This window comes from Stegodyphus dumicola, chromosome X2 (genome assembly GCF_044657685.1).
Source record: "Stegodyphus dumicola isolate Sdum_Otavi_A_Nest chromosome X2, ASM4465768v1".
Lineage (NCBI taxonomy): Eukaryota > Metazoa > Arthropoda > Arachnida > Araneae > Eresidae > Stegodyphus > Stegodyphus dumicola.
In genome coordinates this window covers 44,889,480-44,906,430 of record NC_140781.1, presented here as the reverse complement: position 1 = coordinate 44,906,430, position 16,951 = coordinate 44,889,480, and the positions used below count along the sequence as shown (strand labels likewise).

General features: G+C 33.2%; 1 protein-coding gene across 6 annotated transcripts in view; it reads right to left on the bottom strand.

Moving 5' to 3' along the window:
• Nucleotides 1-16,209, bottom strand: part of LOC118187857 (uncharacterized) — an 89,727-nt gene extending 73,518 nt beyond the window's left edge. For 5 of the 6 annotated variants that reach the window (XM_085809160.1, XM_035358152.2, XM_085809161.1 and 2 more), the window contains exon 1: nucleotides 15,412-16,208. The gene's annotated coding sequence lies outside the window, so the exon portion shown is untranslated. Of the gene's footprint in view, nucleotides 1-15,411 lie in introns of all 6 variants that reach the window. The other variant, XM_035358174.2, reaches the window with a different exon arrangement.
• Between the last annotated feature and the right edge of the window lie 742 nt (nucleotides 16,210-16,951).

The window sequence follows — 16,951 nt, the reverse complement described above, 5'->3', positions numbered from 1 at the left end:
TCAGTTGGTGAAAATGTTGTTGGGCCACAAGTTCCATCCAGCTGCACATCAGCTCTAGAATTTGTTGAGTTGTTTTTGGCTCCTACTCTACTAAAAAAATAGTGAAACTAATGCAGACGCAGCAAAAATAATATCATAGAAAACACTGAGCAAATATTCCATTTAGCAAAATTGGAAAGATGTAACTGAGAGTGAAATGACAGCCTTTATTAGTGTTATCATAAATATGGGCCTTGTTGTTTCACCAACTTTGGAATCATACTTGTCTCAAGCATTTCACTTGAAGATGTAATTTTTTTAGAAACATTTTTTCACACAAACGTTTTTTCCAAATATTTTGGTCACTACATTTGGAAATAATTTCACCAAACACTCAAAAGACGGGGACAATGATAGAAAGAGTGAGCAACTTTCTAGGTTACCTAAACCAAAAATTTATGGAAAATTATATACATCGTGAAAATTTGGATATGACGAATCTACAATCTCGTTCAAAGGGAAAATAAACCTTCCCATGTCTAACCCTAAAAACCAACAAAATGGGGACTTCGAGTTTATGTTTTAGCAGATTCTAAGACAAGTTATTTATACATATTTGTTCCATATTATGGTAAAATTACAACAGACAGCTTAATTAGACCAGATCTTAATTTCACTAGCAGAATTGTGATGCAACTCTCTCGAAATTTACGAAATTCGATTCCTGAAGGTAAAGGGTATCATATTTTTACTGACAGATTTTATACGAACCCCTGCTTTAGAAGTAGAACTTCTAAAACCCAATTGCGTTCTTACTGGAACAATCATGACCAATCGAAAAGGACTGCCAGAACAAATCAAAAAAAAAAAAAAAAAAAAAAAAAAAAAAAAAAAAAATTAGCTGTTGGACATAAAATCGCTTATAGAAAAGAAAAAACGTTCGTAACATGGGGCGACAAAAGCGTAGTCACAATGTTTAGTACAAAACAATCTTCTATTTCACAACCTGCGAGAAAAAAGATCAAAGACGATTGAAAATGCTAGTGAAAAAAAAAAAAAAAATAATAATAATAATAAACAAACCGACTATCATATTAGATTATAATAAAAATATGGGTGCAGTAGACTTCACCGACTAGTATGCTACATACTATTGTTTTATGAGGAAGACTTTGAAATTATGGCAAAAGTTATTTTTCTGGGGATTGAAAACTTCCATTGCGAACTTATACATTTTATTCAATGAATATGCTACGAAGTAAAATGTCAAAAAGATGTCACACAAAATTTAGAGAAAATTATTGATGAGTATAATCAAAGACTTTCATACTCCTACACAAAAAAACCCAGCCAATTCTCCACAGATGATACTATCCAATGTTTAGATGAGAAGACTTTTTTTTCTCATAAAAAACACAAGGACTATACCAGCGGTCGGGGAACCGGGGTAAATTACCCCAAATGGGGTAAAAATGAAATTTTTGTGAGTACAAAGTATATATTTTTAATTTGCTATTTTATAAACCTGTTAGTATTTTTTTCAACTTAAACAATTTGAAAATTTAATTCAAGTATATTACAACTATTATTTTCTGTCTCCCTTCAGATGGCAGCAAATAGAAAAAGAACATACCAAGACGAATTCCTTAATTACGGTTTTACACAAATAGAAGACAATGGTACAATGAAACCACAGTGTGTTGTATGTATGAAGGTACTGACTTCAGAATCGTTCAAAAAAAGTCAATTGAAGAAACATTTAGATAATTTGCATTCACACCTGTCTTCCAAACCCCGAGAATACTTTGTAAATTTAGAAATATCTGTTAAAAGACAAAGATTGAATAGCAACTTGTTTGGTACATTTGATCAGCGTTCAGCATCAAGGGCTAGCTTTGAAGTAGCCTGGTTGATTGCTCGAAATAAGAAACCATACACTATTGGTGAAGATTTGGTTAAACCAGCTGCTGTAAAAATGGTAGAGATTATGTGTGGTCAAAAAGAAGCGAAGAAACTGAATTCAGTGTCCTTGTCTGCGAGAATTGTGAAAGAACGAATTTCTATATTAGCAGAAAATGTGAAGGAACAGGTTATTTTCGCATTAAAACAGGCTAAATATTTTGCTATTCAGCTTGATGAGACAACTGATTTTAGTAGCAATTCACAGCTAATGGTATATGTTCGCTACAAAGGTGCAGATAATTTTGAAGAGGAATTGCTGTTTTGTTCTCCTCTCGAGTTGAGATCTCGTGGAATTGATATCTACAATAAAGTAAATGAATACTTCAATGCGCAAAGTTTAAAATGGGAAAACTGTATTTCTGTATCTTTGGATGGAGCTCCAGCTATGCTGGGTCATATTAATGGTTTTTCGCCTTTCGTAAAAAAAAAAAAAAAAAAAAAAAAAAAAAAAAACCAAATATTGAAGTTACTCACTGTATGATCCATCGCCAGGCCCTTATGATCAAATATTTAGAACCTACACTGGAAGCCGTCATGCATGATGTCATCAAGATTGTAAATTTTATCAAGGGATATGCACTAAACACGAGGCTATTTCGTGAATTATGTCAGGACGGAGAAGCTGAATATACGGACCTACTTTATTATACAGAAGTAAGGTGGCTCTCTCGCGGAAATGTACTAAATCGAGTATAGACTCTCAAAACTAAAGTCGAAATTTTTATGGTTGATCAAAAAAAATTCTCGCAGATAAGTTTAAAAACTCTTCCTGGGTTGCATATCTCGCATATTTAGCGGACATTTTTGAGAGTATAAATATATTAAACAAAGAATTGCAAGGAATATTAATATCATTTCAGCGAGAGAAATCGTGTCAGCGTTTGGATTAAAGCTGCAATATTGGAGACAGAAAGTAGAACAGAACAAGATAGCTTCTTTTTCAAGGTTAGCTTTGTTTTTGGAAGATTGCGAAAATATTACTTTTGCTGACATCAAGGATACAATTGTAAGACATCTTATCAAACTCAGAAAGCGGTTTTCAGATTACTTTCCAGATCTTGATACACGTACTGTCAGTTGGATTGTAGATCCTTTTAAATGTGAAATTGCTATGATACCAGAAGAACCTTCAGGTTTGGCAGAAGCAATTCTTGAACTTCGATCTAATACTGAAGCACGTATTCAATTTTAGAGTAAACCAAATCTGTCGTCTTTTTGGATGTCAAAAGCTGCAAAGGCTTTCAAAATTGCACATGAAGAGGCGGTTAAAAAATTGCTGCCGTTTGGAACAACATATTTGTGCGAACAAGGCTTTTCCACTCTAACGAACATAAAAACGAAGAACAGAAATCGATTAAACGCCGAAGACTGTATTCAAATCGCTCTTACATCAAAAAGTCCCAATTTTGAAGCAATTGTATCGAACATGAAACATCATTTCTCCAAAACGTGAAGGAAGAATGTTTTCAATTATTCTTTTTTTTCTAATTTTTTCAATTCTAATTTTTGTTTGTACCACCATTATTATTATTATTATTATTATTTGTTACAGTACCCCAAATTGTCAATCCTCAATTGTACGTATTACTAGGTAATTACATTGATAAATTGAATAAATGATGTTTAAATTAAATTTTTAGTTATTGTTTTCTTTTCAAAATTATCATGGGGGGCTTTAATATGAAAGATGCTAAAAAGAGGCGATTTTTTTTTTTTTTTTTTTTTGCTCTTCGCCATGGGGTAATATCAACTTACACAAAAATATTTTTGGGTAATGATTAAAAAAGTTCCCCGACCGCTAGACTATACGGTATGTTCCAATCGGAAAGTTAAAGGAGGGAGAAAAGAAACAACATTCTATTGTGATACTTGGAAACCCGGTTTTTATCCAGAAGAATGTTTTAAAAAATATCATACTTTGAAAAATTATAAATAATTAAGGTAAATAAATTGGTTAAATGTATAAATTTATAATTATTTACTATCCTACTACTAAATATAATCGAAAAAATATTTGTTACACACTTTGCGCTGTTGCAATACAACCTTTTATTGAGTTCCTCTTTTTTTATCTATTTGGTAAATGAATTAAAGAGTTGTTGGTTAATAAAAAATAAATAAATAAATAAAAATAAAAAAATAATAATAATGAGTGGAAAGGGTTAAAAATAAACGGAATATCCAGCCGTACATGCATGACAAATCGACAGCTATATTTGACCATTTAATTCACTCCTCATAATTGCTGTTCCTACTTTAAACACATAAACTATATTCAGTATTTGTTAGTTACAGTGATAAAGATATCGAAAAACACATAAACTACATTCAATATTTGTAAGTAGTTACAGTGACGAAGATACTGAAAGTAATAAAAAAGAATGATTATGCAAATTGAATTATGACATGTGATATAATTTAGAAGAATATTCCAAATTCTTTTTGCACGGGGTATATATAAAATATATATCTGCTATATAAAAATAATGTACAATAAAAAACGCGCTTAATTAATTATGCAAAACATTCGAATACAGTGAGAAAGGGCATTCGAAAGGATATTAAAAGTTCTAACCTTATTAAAAGTACGTTCTAATGCATGTAGATTGTGTAGTTCCAGACAGAATAGGACTGATTTTTTCTTTGTTTACTTACTGCAGGAACAACGTTTTCAATGCACCAAGTTACTAAGTTTTTCATCATTTTAGAAAATGCGAGGCACTAATATGCATGGAACATACAGTGGGTACAAAAAGTATTTGCACACATACATTTTTGTTCACAATTTATAAGAAAATGCATTAATAAATACAAAAATTGGCATTTAAAAAATAGAATAAGCCTATTCATTTAAATTAATTACAAAAAATACAATAATATTAATAAAAAACATTTTTTGCAACAATATTAAAATAGCTTATGTCAAAAAAAGTATTTGCACACTCAACTCAACTCTAGCAAATTTGCATTTTATGCTATTATTTGACAGTCATCCCGCAGTAAATAATATATGTAAGACGACTATAAAAGGAGGTGTTGTCGAAACGTTATCAGTTGTTGCCGATTCAAATTGTAATGGCACCTAAGAAATCTGAATTGTCGATTTCATTGCGAGAAATTTTTTTTTTTCTCTACGTGAAAATGGCCTAAGTTATCAAGAAATAGGTAAAAAAGTAAATGTTTGCTTCTCTACTATTTGGTATGTTATAAAGAAAGAGGATCTACATCAAATAACTTGCGTTCTGGACGCCCAAAGAAACTTTCACTGCGAATGAAGCGAAAAATCATAAGAGAAGCATCAAAAAATCCATTTGTTAGTGCAATTACTTTAGCCAATGATGTCGCTTCAACATCTGGAGTTCGAATCTGTGCCCAAAGTGTTTGAAATGTCCTGCACGATGCACACATTTATGGGAGATCACCAAGGAAAAAACATCTCCTAACTGAACGAAACAGACTGAAGAGACTTGAATTCGCTAAGGAATATATCAATAAGCCAATCGATTTCTGGAAAAATGTCATATTCTCCGACGAGAGTGAGTTCAGTATCTTTAAATCAGATGGCAGAAAATTAGTTTGGAGAAAACCTTGTGCTGCTTTTCATACCAAAAATGTGTTACCTACAGTTAAACATGGAGGAGGTTCTGTTGTGATTTGGGGGTGCATGGCTAGCAAAGGAATTGGTAATTTGTGTTTCATTGATGGGAATATGTCAGCTCGAACCTATATTGATGTGTTGCGAGATAACTTGCCACAAAGTGCAATAAAATTGGGTATCAGTAATTCGTACTATTTTCAGCAAGACAATGATCCCAAGCACACTGCCGGTATAACTCGTATGTGGTTGCTTTATAATGTACCCAGAAAACTTGCCGCTCCACCAGACTTAAATCCTTTGGAAAATCTGTGGAATTCTTTGGATTTAAAAATAAGAAAAAGGAAGATTTCAAGCAAATCTACCCTTAAACAAGCCCTTATTGAAGGGTGACCGAATACTGAGCCTACTGTTACAGAAAATTTAATTAAATCAATGCCAGCAAGATTACAAGCAGTAATAGATGCTAAAGGCATGAATACTAAATATTAGTTATTTGAAATTTGCTTATATATTTTATTTCTTTTGTATTCATGCAGGTGTGCAAATACTTTTTTGATACGAGATATTTTAATTTTGTTACAAAAAAGCATTGTTATTTATATTATTGTAATTTTTCTGTTTGTTTTGGATTATTAAACTTATTCTGATTTGGCAATACCAATTTTTTTATTTCTTAATGCTTCTTTTTATGAATTGCAAACAAAAATGTAGGTGTGCAAATACTTTTTTTACCCACTGTACATGCAGCTGAAACGGTAAAATTATTCAAAACAAATATCCTGAGATATATTTGGAAATAATTTTTTGTGGAGAGGCATATAACGGCTATGTCTCCCCTTCCCTCCTGATGAAATTACTTTTTTGATCCACGTACTAAGCTGAGTAATTAAAAACGTGAAAACTCTGGTAGTTCAACTTCCGTTGCTTTTACATTCAGTTGTTTTTACCATTATACTTTAGATTGCTATTTCCTTCATAACTCATGCTTTTAGGTTGTGTTCCTAGTATTTCATAATGGCATATAGATATGGACCATATACAATGTCTCCACGTTTTTTTGGTATAATTTTAAACAATTTTCTTTATTGAAAATTAATTTTAATCAAATATATATTATTTATGACCTTTTGCCATTTTTTGGGTAGCTTCATATTTCCATCGGTGTAGAACTGTGGTTTATCGTCGAAAAATTTAGCCAAGTTATTTTCAGCGGCGCTTCGGTCGGTCAATTTTTTACCATCAAGAGAGTTTTGTTGAAACCGAAACAAATGGTAGTCAGACGGTGCAAGGTCCGGGCTATACGGTGGTGGGATGCATCAAAACTTCCTATCCAAGTTCCGTCAATTTGTTCCGAGTCATCAAAGATGTGTGTGGTCGCGCATTGTCATGATGGAACACAACTCCTTTTCTGTTAGCCAATTCTGGTCGCTCTTTCTGGATTGCTCCGTTCAGACGGTCGAGTTGTGCACAGTAAATGGCCGAATTGATGGTTTCGCTAGGTTGCAGCACCTCATAATGGACAAACTCCTCATGTGGCACCCAAACATCGAGCTTCTTTTTGTAGCCTGCTCTTTTCAAATGATTCCAAACTGTCATGTGGTTAGTGCCTTCGCTATTTCTTGACAGCTTGCGTGCCGGTCTTGCTCCACCAGTTGCAAAATATCATCGACTTTTTCAGTAACTGGCCGACAAGAGCGAGGTGCATCTTTAACATCAAAATTTCCGGAACGGACTCAAACAAACCACTCCTGGGTCCTTCCTTCACTCACAGCATTCTAACCGTACACTTCACAATCGCAATGGCGTATTTTTTTTTTTTTTTTTTTTTTTTTTTTTTTTTTTTTAGATATTTCACTCATTTTCCAATCACTATAACGTTTTTTACAAGAACAAAGAATTAGAAAAGTATCTTCACAAACAATGGAAGCTGAATGTTACTTTTTAAGCACATGCTCGTTTGAGATAAACGGGTGAGTGTTGCCAGATATATCGGAATCAACACCATCTAGTGGCAAAAAACCGTGGAGACTTTTTATATGACCCAATATATTTTTCAACACAGAGCATCTCATCAGCCTAATTTCAAGGTCTTACGACCAAGCGGTAGAGTCATTAAACACTGGTAGTTCGGCTCGAGTTTCAAATCCCAGTACCCTAGCTTTCAGTCTCTGTACATATTTAATATGGAGAAATGCACTGTAAAACAAATTAAGTTTATGAAGTAAAATTAGTTTTTAAATTTATTCTTTAAAAATACTGCAAAGTTGTATTCAATGGTAATTTTCACCTTTACCTTACCGTATCTCTTTGCAAATCCCATTAATAAGAAAATAATAAGCAAAGAAATTAACTCTGTTTCTATGATTGATACGTTTGTGGAAATTAATGTAAGTTTTTTCCAAAAACATAGACTTTATGCGGATATCAATAAATTATGGTACACTTCTCCATCTAATTTGCTTAAAATGCTTCTTCAGGAATTTTCCTGAAAGTACTAAGTACTATCCTTTAGTATGTTTATTCCTGAACTATACTTTAGTACCGAATATTCATTTGAACGTCCATGCACTATATTAAAATTTCCACTCTAGTTCAGAAACCCTGACTATTATTATCAAAGAAAGATGTTAAATCAATAATAACATTAACAAATATAATTTATAAGAAATATAATTCGTATGCTTTTTAATTACCTAATTTAGAATACTATTATAACAATATTTTACCTAGTATTGTAATTAATGAAAGATGTTTCTAATGCTAATGTGTGTGTTTACTAATGCCTTTTATTTTCTGAGCTAACTCTTGCATTTATTACTGTTAGTCAAGTAATTAGCCTGCTTATTAGATATTCTTTAGTTGCTCTTGTGATATGTAATTCTATTTCTCTTTTCCTGTTGACTGCTATAGGCTTCTAAAAGTAAAACTAAATAGTAACGCTGAACTTTCTGAAAAGGAGAGGTCTTCTTCGCAAAGTGTGAAACCCATACTAGTGTTTAAGGGGAGAGGAAAACATCTTTTGCTTTACGGGATCGTTAAATTCCCTGGGCAGGAAAAGGGGGAAACTTCATTCGTGCAGTTGGGCTATACGGCATTTAAGAAGGCACAGAACTGCATGAGGCTCTCTTGCTGGAGCAAATTTCGATGAATTACAAAATTTTCCACCATACCGCAACAAAAATTATGATCAAAAGTACCTCGCATTTTTTAGTTCGTTTGTTTAATAGCTTATTGCATAGCACTACCTGTTTAAAGGCACGATGCCATAGTAGAGGACCTTTTAAGGGTAACTGCCTCCCATTCAGTTTACACATGGAGAAAAGTAAAAAAAAAAAAACACCTATGCAGTCAGCTAATTTCAAAGTCTCGTGTTTTCTGAAAAGTTGTAAATTAGAAGTTGAAAATTTTAATAAACTGAAATGCAATTTTTGAAACTTTGTTCTTTCAAAATGTGCAGAAAGATAAGTCAGTAAACATATATTAAATAAATTTACTACTCACTCTTTTGAGTGGCATTCTCATTTTATTGGTAATTCATTAAATATTCTTTTTTTTTTTTGGTACTTTAACATTTCATATAGTCTTTCTTCCAAATTATTTCACTTGCTACAGTTCAGTTTGAGAAATCATTTTCAAAATTGTTTTCAATGTCTAAAGCTTTAACTATCCATCAATGCTGACTACTAATTTTGTATTGAAAGCTGATATACCAGATACGAGAATGAACTAAAAGGTCAGAATGCAGCCATTTTCTACACTTGTTGCTTATTTCCTTTTTAAATAATAATTAGAAGTTAAAACATATATCAGTGAAATGATTTTTATAAATTCTGCTAAGAAATTTAATTTAATTAAATAACCGTGAATTAAAATGAAAGTACCATCTTCTAAGAATAAAACTTGAAAGCTTTACCGTTGTCTTAAGTAGTATGTTGAAGATAAAAATATCGGTGCTGTTCCTGTTATCGGGACCGGATTTAGAAATGTAATGAACGTGTGTATGTGCATATATGTGTATATGTATACACATGCATTCCTACTTACATATATATATGTAGATATGCATACATGAACACATACATGCATACATGGTACTTACGTATTAGCGCAATTTACGTATTATTTTAAAAATCGCCAAACCTTGGCGAGGTTTGGCAATTTTTTAAAGACGAATAAGGGAGATGATTGCTAATTGCAAAAAATGACTTATTACATCATATACATTTCACATTTTAATTAGTTTAATCATTTTTGTATTAATTATAAGCCTACTTATGAGCGGACTTTTGTTCTGGCAGAAATTTCGTGACGATTGCTTTAAGAGCTTTAAAGTAGTTGTAACCTTTATCCATTTTAAGGCAAAATATTACATTTCTGTAGAAATTTTACTGCTGTTCCTTCCCTTCCAGGCAAATCCCACAAGCACATATTTTAAAATTGAGTTAAAAGGGGGGATCACAATTTGTTTATAGAAACGATTACAGTTTGGAATAAAACAAAAAGAACGCTTATGAAATTAGTGATGTTGCTTGTTAAAAGTGAAGATTTTCTATGCTTATGGGTGCCAGAGTTTGGCGCAACTTGAAAATTCGGGGACTTCTACTAAGGTGGTTGCGTTAATACGTAAGTACCGCATAGGTTTCTGAACCCGGTCCCCCCCTGACAACAGAACAGTACCGAAATATCAAACCAGCTGAATAGACTAATTACTTTTAATACTTATTACGGAAGAAAGTTATTTATGAATCCACCTTTTAAATTTTCTTTGAGTTACTGCCTGCTTTTTTTTTTTTTAATCAAAATGACAAAGAATAACATTTGCAGTCTTTCAAATTCAACTTTATTCAGTATTTAGTTTTTAGGCACGGCCATATGTGTATAACTTGTAGGTACTTACGGAAAATCCCATTGACCACAAGAAACCGCGCCAAACAAAACAAAACAAAACAAAACAAAAAAAAAAAAAACGCTTACTAAATAACAAGAAAAAAAACGTTCTATTCTTATTTTTCTTTCAAATTTATTACCCTATCATTATTATATTATTATTTATTTATATTTAATTTTTGATTAAAAATTTCCATTATTTTTTATTAAGCAGATATACTGTAAAAGCAATTATTTTCGCTAGGTTTTAATTTAATCGCCAGGAAGAATCTATAACTTTGGACCTATTCAACAGCATGCCCTTCTGTAGTAGGCAGGTCCCAAATTTTAATCATTTTCCCCCCTCCAAAAATGAGTGACACAGAGAGGAAAAAAAAAAAAAAAACGAGTCTTTACTTAAGAATAGTAACTAGCACGTGCAATCAAGGTTACACCAAACCTACCGTGTTTGAAGAGGACTTTTCCACTTTTGGCGAAAAATCGCATAGTTTGGCGTCTTTTCTTTAATAGGCAAAAATGGTCGACGGGATTTTCCGTAAGTACCATGGGTATTAGAATTTCGTTTAAAATATGATCAAACGGAGAAAAAGTAAATAGTTTGCTGCATAGAAGTTAGTGCTGTTAATATGCTAAATTTGGCAAACTCTCGGCAAATATACGCCAATTAAAGACATCGGCCTTGAGAAAAAGTTGACTTCCGAATAGACGGGCAAATTTGCGAGGTCTTGCCTAAATAGGGAGCCTTTATTTACCTGCAACCTGCTTCTTTTACCCATCTGTATGGGGTAAAGAATTTTCTGGTCAAAGTACCACTATTTTCTCTTTCGGCTGATCTTCCACCAACTAAAAAGACACCAAAACCAAGCGGTAGTAATAGTTTAAATAATTTAGAAAACTTCATAAGGTCGCTGTAACATAAAATTGCCCACAGCCATATGAAAGTTTTTCTCTCCCTTCAAGCGGCCGAGCGGTAAAGTCGCTGAACACTGGTAGTTCGGTCCGAGGTTCGAATCCCGCGAACGGGTTGGCTGCATAGGTGTTTTCGTGGTTTTCCCCATGTGTAACGTGTATACGAACCAGTTTCCCTTAGAAAGTCCTCCACGAAGGCATCCCTCCCCTTAAGGCCCATTTACACTAGCGGAACTTTGAGCCTAAGAAATGCACGCGGAAGTTGCTAGCTTCACTAAATGGCGAAAATGTTATTTTTTTTTTTTTTTTTTTTAACTGAAACTGAATATGTACACATTTAAATAAACAGCCTAACTTATAACATTATTCGAGAGTTTAAGAGTTAAATATTCCCTCATAATACGAAAAAATTGCTGTTTAAAAGCTCTCAAACGAGTCTTCAAATTCGCCTGCGTTTCTTAGGCTCAAAGTTCCGCTAGTGTAAATGGGCCTTTAGCCAGATAACACTGGAGGCTTTGCCGTAATTAAATAACCTAACCTAACCTTTCCCTCCAAGTTAAAAAGAGTTAACTGATCTTCATAAGAGTGCGCAGCATTATAAGGGTTTCTGTCGTTTAAAATAGTTGCCTCTGCATAACGGTGCGGGCACCTTATAAAGCGATCGCGTAAAAAATAATGAGAATTGGGGTTTAATCCTAGTTTACGGTGCACACGGGATTTGGCTACTTTATAATGAGCAGTAAACGCGACATATACGGTGAGTAGTAAACGGGTCATTTTGGTGTTGGCGATAATTTTAAAAATCGCGCCAAGGTTGCACCGTATACTAGGATTTTACCAGAATTGGCAATACAGCGTTATTTGGCAACTTATAAAATGTATAAAACTTAATTTTTAAAAAAAATTTCGATGGTTGCCAAGATAATCGATTCACGCAACGGAAGTTTAAAACAATAAATAGAAAGATAAAAATCGTAAAATACACATTTTTTATTCTTAATACGTGATACTTAAAATGCAAGCTTCAACAGAGGTGATGCAAATTTCATTTTTGAAAAATTAGGTCAAAGAGAAAGAAATTGCAAAAATCCTTTTACTGTGTGTGTGGAGGGGGGTCACAGTCGTTTTGACACACTACAAACAGTACACGCTGCAGTTAGCGAGATGAACCAGATTACAAGTTCCAGAAATGCAAGCACTCCTCCCCAGCTACCGAGAGCTAAAACTGCTGAACACAAGCAGTTCGCCGGGAATTTAAATCACGGCGAACGGACCGGCTGCATCGGAATTTTGGTACTTTTTCATTCCCCGTATTCTCTTAAACATTTTCTGCCATCACCTCGCTTTTGACACTTTTTCTTATAATAATAAAAGCGTACCAGTGGCTGAGCGGTAAAGTCGTGATCATCAGTAGTTAGATTCAGGGTTCGAATCCCGGTGAACGGACTGGCTGCATGGGCGCCTTCGTGCTTTTCCTCTTGTGTATGCGAGCTAGTTCCACTTAGAAAAATCCTCCTTTCCCTTAGGCAGATAGTCGAGTGCTTTATCGCAATGAAATAAACCAAACCCTATTCTATATTTAACATAAAAATGCTATAAATTTGTCACCAGCGTAAATATTTTGAATATAATTTATTTCAAAGTAACTGCCACTTTCTGCAAGGCAACAAACTTTGTGTATTTTCTTGTCCTAAGGTTTAAAAACTTTATTTCTTTTTTGTTTCATCTATAGGAATTTAGCAGTTAATTTTAGCTTCACAGCTTTCTGAGTTTCTAGAATCAATTATATCCTCTCCGAACAATAAGTTCTAGTAAGCGCCGATTGCAGTTTCCTTGCAAAACTAAGGCAGCGTTTTCCGTAAAATTTAATTTATCGGATAAAATGAGGCGCGCAAAAAAACTGCAAGTGTATTAGTTCATTTAGAAATATAAAAAGATTTTTTTTTAATTCTAAATTATGCGAAAAGGTTATTGAAAACATACAAATTTAACTATATTTGACGATGCAGCGTTATTTCGAGAATTTTACGAAATTTTAATATTATTTCGTCAGAAAGTTCGCTATTGGCGACTGAATTTTTCAGAAAGCTCGTCGCTGCCGACCAAAAATTCTATATTTAACATTTGAGGGAAAGTAGCTATAGAAAATTAGCAGCTAATTTTTTTAATTATTATATATTTCTAAGTGAGCAGATTAATATAAAATACTTATTTGAGGGAAAAAAAAAATTGAGAATTCAAGTTTGGAAGACCTTCCTTGTTATATAAATACTGAATCATCTGCGTTACGTTATTTCAGTATGGCAAAGCAAATGACAGCAATCTGCCTAAAAGGATGCCTGTCTTCGTGGAGAGCTTTCTAGGGTGACATATTCAAGTAATACACGGGGAAAACCATCAAAATTCCCATTCAGCCAGTTTGTTCACCGGTGTTTGAACCCCGATCGAACTATTAATGTCCAGTCATTTTAACGACGGTGATAATGGTTTGGCTTACTTGATTACAGCAACGGACGCAAGGGCTATATGCGTAAGCGAAGAGATGCCTTCGTGGAGGACTTCCTAAGGGAAACTGGCTCGTATCCACATTATGCATGGTTTGGTTTGGTTTATTAGATTACGGCAAAGCACTCGAGGGCTATCTGCCTTAAGGGAGGGATGCCTTCGTGGAGGACTTTTTAAGTGAAACTGGCTCGTATACACATGGGAAAACCACGAAAACACCCATGCAGCCAGCCCGTTCGCGGGATTCGAACCTCGGACCGAACTACCAGTGTTCAGCGACGTTACCGCTCGGCCGCTGGTGGGCCCATTATGCATGGAAATTATTCTAGTCCTAGTTAGGAATAATTCTAGTTAGGAATATTCTAGTCCGTTCGCTTGGAATCGAACCCAAGTCAAATTACCAATGTTCAGCGACTTTTACCGCTCGGCCGATGGTAAGCGATAAATACCGAATCACTTTATAAAATACCCAACTCACGCACTTTTTTACCAATGTGTCAAACTTGGACAACTGGCAGGCAAATGATAAAGCCAGATAGGCGTAGAATCTATTTCAGCGATAATAATTTCCAGAAACTTACCTTTAAACTCTTCCGTTTTAATTTATGAAATGCATCATCATGAATTATTTTGTTTAAAATAGAAATTCTAAACTTTTGTATAGATTAATCATTTTAGTTTCTACATTTAGTCTTCCTACAAACAATTGTACTGGAATTTATCTGTGAAATATAGTTTTACGTAGTTAAACACAGTAAAATGATATTTCAATTAATGTTAAAAATTATTGAATGAATTTTAAAAGAACTTACACATGTCTGACACTTTTTGATGCTTTTCTTTAATATACAAAAAATAAAATAGTAGTGTTTTTGCTGTTTATTAAGCAATCTAAAGAAACTTTAAATTAACAATTAATGTAACTTAAATAACTTAAGATAAATGACCCAATTAAATTACGTCATAATTTAGGAAATAAAGTTAAAATTTGTTGTCACGAACCCTCATGATAGCGTCTGTTCCGTTATAGCGACTACTCGTTATAACGTCCTTTTTCCTTAAGACGACACGGGTCCAAGTGTCCTCACGTTAAAACCAGCATCAACTTTATATAAGATATGTATAAAATATTCTAGTTTAACAGATTAACCAAGTTTTCTTTCGGTGATACATTAGCAAAAGTAAGAAAAATGCTAAATTATATTTAAATTTGTAAATAAAATAAGGCTGAACGCGATAAAAAGAAAGTATGCATTCCCACAAGAAGAAAGAACTTATTTAAATTGAAAGTATTATTGATAAAGAAAAGAAATATGCCGTAACCAAAATATTTTGGCGTATCAGACTAGAACAAATTTAAAAATTATTTTTTCAGCTGGTTGCATCTGTACACAATCCATTCGGTGATAAGAACTTTTCTCAGGCAAAACAATTAAAATATTCAACCAATTTTAGAAAAATTAAAATAAAATATTTCGTGATTTTAACACACATGCAAACAGTCACTTAATATAATATATTCAATGGATGACGGGATTGTAAAACTAATTAAATTTAATAAAAACACTTACCTGATAATGCTAATCTATTTTCTTTGTAATAGCACTAAAGCAGCCGCAATCAAAGATCCAATGCATAGTCACCATCTGAATCAAATGCAAAATAGTTATCATCGCCATGTTTTGCTTGCTTGTACAAGTTTAGTAACTTTTCAGAACATCAGTATGATGTTATGTCCGATGTACAATGGCAGTACAAAAACACTTTATTTCTTATTTCGATCTGTATATAACTGCTATCAATAGATCGCAAGATCCAGATGCTCGGCACCTTTTAAATTTTATTTATTTTTTGTAATTTACGCCAACTGGTAATATTTCAAGTGGTAAAACATGGCGGAAGACTAGACGAATGCGGAAAGCTCGGGCCAGGAAAATTTCTGTTGCCCTTGGAGACAATAACAGCTATCCTTGATTCGGCTAAGCAAAGATGTTCTTTTTGTTGGACACACAGCTATTTAATAAACTAATAATCCAACACGTGAAAACATTCTTAAAAACGAATAACACCGACATTCACTGAGATCTATTGAAAGATTGAGTGAACACGTCCCATCCCCACTTACCGCGCAGCTTCTGAAGCCGCCCATTTCATGCGCTGCCATCTACCGGTGAATGAATATCAAATTTGTAATATTGTTGTATAATTATTTTATATATTTATTATCGTTATATGACTATTTGCATTATATAGGAATGGACTAGGATCATTCCTTCCAACCATCTGAATGCTAGTAATTAGATTCGTAATTCAGGGTAAAAAAAGTTTCAGTCAACAATTTTCTTTTTTAACCTTTTTGCCATTTTGCTGTGAACTATTAGAATTAAGGGCAATTTATTTAGTATATACTCTCAGTTCTTAATTATTCATATCAAAAGCTCCGAAGATCTTATACTAACAGTTAGAAATTGAATATAATAAAAAAATGAAATAATCTAATTCAAATGATATTGATGAAGAAAAATTAATTCAGGAATTTAAAATAAAATTTTTAAATAAAATATAAAGAGAAGAAGGAAAAAAATAGCAAATTAATATTATTCACTTTAAAGCATGCATATATATATATATATATATACATATATATATATAAAGGCTGGATTTATTAAACATGCTTTTTGATTAAAAATTAAGCTACATTTCATTTTACAGCAAGAACGCTTTATATGATACAGTAACTTATCTGAAATTTGGTCTTCCCATGTATGTTTTACCGATTACTATCACATCATCGTCATCAGGGCCGGATTAAGACTTTTATAGGCTCTAAACACTTAAGAGATTTTGGTGCCTCCACATACATTTACTCCAGAATTTTTTCCTCGTTCCTTTTCTATCGGTTAGCCGCACCATACATTCCATGATAAAAACTGGCAATGAGAAATTTTTGTGGCACTTCCTTTCCTGAGACCCTAAGTACCTTTTTGCAGTGCCCTCTTTCCTCGATGCCCTAAACACGTGCTTATTTCGCTTAATGAGCTTTGATTGGCATTCATTGGATTATCATCATCATTATATTGTAAATTTAAGTATTTTTTAACATGTTTCCGT